Consider the following 5,000-nt stretch of genomic DNA (forward strand, 5'->3'; position numbering starts at 1 on the left):
GTAGGAGGAAATTGGCAACAATTAAGCACCATCCACAGGGTATGGCATGGCGTTGCAAAATGGAGTGATAGCCTTCCTTCTTCAAGATCCCTTTTACCCTGTACAAATCTCCTACTTTACCACCACCAAAGCACACCCAGACCATCACATTGCCTCCACCATGCTTGACAGAAGCACTCCTCCAGCATCGTTTCATTTTTTCTGCGTCTCACGAATATTCTTCTTTGTGATTGAAATGAATTGAATCTATTTTGGGCAACAGACATATCCGAACACTTCAAACTTAGATTTGTCTGTCCATAACACTTTTTTCCAATCTTCCTCTGTCTAGTGTCTGTGTTCTTTTGCCCATCTTAATATTTTATTTTTATTGGCCAGTCTGAGATATGGCTTTTTCTTTGCAACTCTGCCTAGAAGGCCAGCATCCCAGAGTCACCTTTTCACTGTTGACGTTGAGACTGGTGTTTTGCGGGTACTATTTAATGAAGCTGTCAGTTGAGGACTTGTGAGGCATCTGTTTATCAAACTAGACACTCCAATGTACTTGTCCTCTTGCTCAGTTGTGCACCGGGGTCTCCCACACCTCTTTTTATTCTGGTTAAAGCCAGTTTGCGCTGTTCTGTGAAGGGAGTAGTACACAGCGCTGTACGAGATCTTCAGTTTCTTGGCAATTTCTTGCATGGAATAGCATTCATTTCTCAGAACAAGAATAGACTGATGAGTTTCAGAAGAAAGGTCTTTGTTTCTGTACATTTTGAACCTGTAATCGAACCCACAAATGCTGATACTCCAGACACTCAACTAGTCTAAAGAAGGCCAGTTTTGTTGCTTCTTTAATCAGCACAACCGTTTTCAGCTGTGCTAACATAATTGCAAAAGGGTTTTCTAATGATTAATTAGCCTTTTAAAATTATAAACTTGGATAGGCTAACACAACGTGCCATTGGAACACAGGAGTGATGGTTGCTGATAATGGGCCTCTGTACGCCTGTGTAGATATTCCATTAAAAAAGAAGCTCTTTCCAGCTACAATAGTCATTTACAACATTAACAATGTCTACACTGTATTTCTGATCAATTTGATGTTATTTTAATGGACATAAAATGTGCTTTTCTTTGGTCCACTCACCAACAAAGATTCACAAAATTTGACAAACACCTAACTGAGACTCTGCATGCAGATTTCTGCAAAAATATCCTCCGTGTACAACATAGAACACCAAATAATGCATGCAGAGCAGAATTAGGTCGATACCCGCTAATGATCAAAATCCAGAAAAGAGCCGTTCAATTCTACAACCACCTAAAAGGAAGCGATTCCCAAACCTCCCATAACAAAGCCATCACCTACAGAGAGATGAACCTGGAGAAGAGTCCCCTAAGCAAGCTGGTCCTGGGGCTCTGTTCACAAACACAAACAGACTCCACAGAGCCCCAGGACAGTAACACAATTAGACCCAACCAAATCATGAGAAAACAACAAGATAATTACTTGTCACATTGGAAAGAAGTAACAAAAAACGGAGCAAACTAGAATGCTATTTGGCCCTAAACAGAGAGTACACAGTGGCAGAATACCTGACCACTGTGACTGACCCAAACTTAAGGAAAGCTTTGACTATGTACAGACTCAGTGAGCATAGCCTTGCTATTGAGAAAGACCGCCGTAGGGAGACCTGGCTCTCAAGAGAAGACAGGCTATGTGGACACTACCCACAAAATGAGGTGTAAACTGAGCTGCACTTCCTAACTTCCTGCCAAATGTATGACCATATTAGAGACACATATTTCCCTCAGATTACACAGGCCCACAAAGAATTTGAAAACAAACCCGATTTTGATAAACTCTCATATCATACCTGTTGCCACAAGAAAAGGTCAACCAGTGAAGAACAAACATGACCCATAAATATAACCCATATTTATGTTTATTTATTTCCCTTTTGTACTTTAACCATTTGCACATCGTTACAACACTGCATATATACATAATATGACATTTGTAATGTCTTTATTATTTTGGAACTTCTGTAAGTGTAATGTTTACTGTTCATTTTTACTGTTTATTTCACTTTTGTATATTATCTACTTCACTTGCTTTGGTAATGTTAACATGTGTTTCCCATGCCAATAGACCCTTGAATTGAATTGAATTGAGATGCAGGCACAGTGACAGTCTGGCCACTGGGGGGCACTAAGTGGTGGCTGTCTGCCCAGAAAACACAGAAATCTTTCACATACTAGCACACATATAAAAAGGCACACGCACATTCACATGCACACGCATGCACACACACACACACACACACACACACACACACACACACACACACACACACACACACACACACACACTGCCCTCTCTTTCTCTCTCTCTCTCTCCTCTCCTCTCTTTCTGACTCTTTCTCTTTCAACAGAGCCAGTTAATTACACTCTAGTGCTGCAGGCAGCTTCAAACCACCACTAATTTAGAGTTCCATTAAAGTAAACTGTTCCACATGTGTCTCCAGAGCAGAGGGAGGGAGGGAGGGAGGGAGGGAGGCAGGCAGGCAGGCAGGCAGGCAGGCAGGCAGGCAGGCAGGCAGGCAGGCAGGCAGGCAGGCAGGGTGGGAGGGAGGGAGGGAGGGAGGCAGGCAGGCAGGCAGGCAGGCAGGCAGGCAGGCAGGCAGGGAGGGAGGGAGGGAGGGAGGCAGGCAGGCAGGCAGGCAGGCAGGCAGGCAGGCAGGCAGGCAGGCAGGCAGGCAGGCAGGCAGGCAGGCAGGGAGGGAGGGAGGGAGGGAGGTGGGCAGGCAGGCAGGCAGGCAGGCAGGGAGACAGGTAGGGAGGGAGGAAAGGAAGCAGGGAGGGAGGGGAGGGAGGGAGGGAGGCAGGCAGGCAGGCAGGCAGGCAGGCAGGCAGGCAGGCAGGCAGGCAGGCAGGCAGGCTGGCAGGCAGGCAGGCAGGCAGGGAGGGAGGGAGGGAGGGAGGCAGGCAGGCAGGCAGGCAGGCAGGCAGGGAGGGAGGGAGGGAGGCAGGCAGGCAGGCAGGCAGGCAGGCAGGCAGGCAGGGAGGGAGGCAGGCAGGGAGGGAGGGAGGGAGGGAGGGAGGGAGGGAGGCAGGCAGGCAGGCAGGCAGGCAGGCAGGCAGGCAGGCAGGCAGGCAGGGAGGGAGGGAGGGGAGGGAGGGAGGGAGGGAGGGAGGGAGGGAGGAGGGAGGGAGGGAGGGAGGCAGGCAGGGAGTGAGGCAGGCAGGCAGGCAGGCAGGCAGGGAGGGGGGCGGGCGGGCAGGCAGGCAGGGAGGGAGGGAGGGAGGGAGGGAGGGAGGGAGGCAGGCAGGGGAGGGAGGGGAGGGAGGGAGGGAGGGAGGGAGGGAGGCAGGCAGGCAGGCAGGCAGGCAGGCAGGCAGGCAGGGAGGGAGGCAGGCAGGCAGGGAGGGAGGGAGGCAGGCAGGCAGGCAGGCAGGCAGGCAGGGAGGGAGGGAGGGAGGCAGGCAGGGAGTGAGGCAGGGAGGGAGGGAGGGAGGCAGGGAGGCAGGCAGGCAGGCAGGGAGGGGAGGGAGGCAGGCAGGCAGGGAGGGAGGGAGGGAGGGAGGCAGGCAGGGCAGGCAGGCAGGCAGCAGGCAGGCAGGCTAGGCAGGCAGGCAGGCAGGGAGGGAGGCAGGCAGGCAGGCAGGCAGGCAGGCAGGCAGGCAGGCAGGCAGGCAGGCAGGCAGGCAGGCAGGGAGACAGGCAGGCAGGCAGGCAGGCAGGGAGGGAGGGAGGGAGGGAGGGAGGGAGGCAGGCAGGCAGGCAGGCAGGCAGGCAGGCAGGCAGGGAGGGAGGGAGGGAGGGAGGGAGGGAGGGAGGGAGGGAGGGAGGGAGGGAGGGAGGGAGGCAGGCAGGGAGGGAGGGAGGGAGGGAGGGAGGCAGGCAGGCAGGCAGGGCAGGCAGGCAGGCAGGCAGGCAGGCAGGGAGGGAGGGAGGGAGGAAGGCAGGGGGGAGGGAGGGAGGCATGCAGGGAGTGAGGCAGGGAGGGAGGGAGGCAGGCAGGCAGGGAGGCAGGGGGGGAGGGAGGCAGGGAGGCAGGGAGGGTGGGGGGAGGGAGGGAGGCAGGCAGGCAGGCAGGCAGCAGGCAGGCAGGCAGGCAGGCAGGCAGGCAGGCAGGCAGGCAGGCAGGGAGGGAGGGAGGGAGGGAGGGAGGGAGGGAGGTAGGGAGGGAGGGAGGGAGGGAGGGAGGGAGGGAGGCAGGCAGGCAGGCAGGCAGGCAGGCAGGCAGGCAGGCAGGGAGGAGGGAGGGAGGGAGGGAGGGAGGGAGGGGGAGGGAGGGAGGGAGGGAGGGAAGCAGGCAGGTAGGGAGACAGGCATGCAGGCAGGGAGACAGGTAGGGAGGGAGGGAAGGAAGCAGGCAGGTAGGGAGCCAGGCAGGCAGGGAGACAGGGAGGGAGGGAGGGAAGGAAGCAGGCAGGTAGGGAGACAGGCAGGCAGGGAGACAGGTAGGGAGGGAGGGAAGGAAGCAGGCAGGTAGGGAGACAGGCAGGCAGGCAGGCAGGCAGGCAGGCAGGCAGGCAGGGAGACAGGTAAGGAGGGAGGGAAGGAAGCAGGCAGGTAGGGAGACAGGAAGGGAGGGAGGGAAGGAAGCAGGCAGGTAGGTAGGGAGACAGGCAGGCAGGCAGGGAGACAGGTAGGGAGGGAGGGAAGGCAGCAGGCAGGTAGGGAGACAGGCAGGCAGGTAGGGAGACAGGTAGGGAGGGAGGGAAGGAAGCAGGCAGGTAGGGAGACAGGCAGCAAGGATCGGGTGGCAATGTTTCAGGAAGGAGAAACAGCCCCACAGGCTTTAGGCACCAACCCCATGCTGCAAACACAGCCTCCATACTGCCAACACTCTCTCTCTCTTTCTCTCACCTTCAGTTTCTAACCAACACCCTCTCTAAACCCAACTCTTAACCAGCAACTCCAAAACCCAATGAACATTCTCTTGTCAATCTACTCCTTTTTCCTCCTAAAACTACCTGTCTCCCCCCGTCTACAGCCAACCTAACTCATA

The 5,000-nt window shown here is 55.4% G+C and overlaps 1 protein-coding gene across 1 annotated transcript in view; it reads right to left on the reverse strand.

Moving 5' to 3' along the window:
- LOC106572508 (retinoic acid receptor gamma-A) overlaps positions 1-5,000 on the reverse strand; it is a 132,494-nt gene that overhangs the window by 108,718 nt on the left and 18,776 nt on the right. The gene's annotated exons all lie outside the window — the stretch shown is intronic.

Source organism: Salmo salar, chromosome 15, assembly GCF_965601325.2.
Source record: "Salmo salar chromosome 15, fSalSal1, whole genome shotgun sequence".
NCBI lineage: Eukaryota > Metazoa > Chordata > Actinopteri > Salmoniformes > Salmonidae > Salmo > Salmo salar.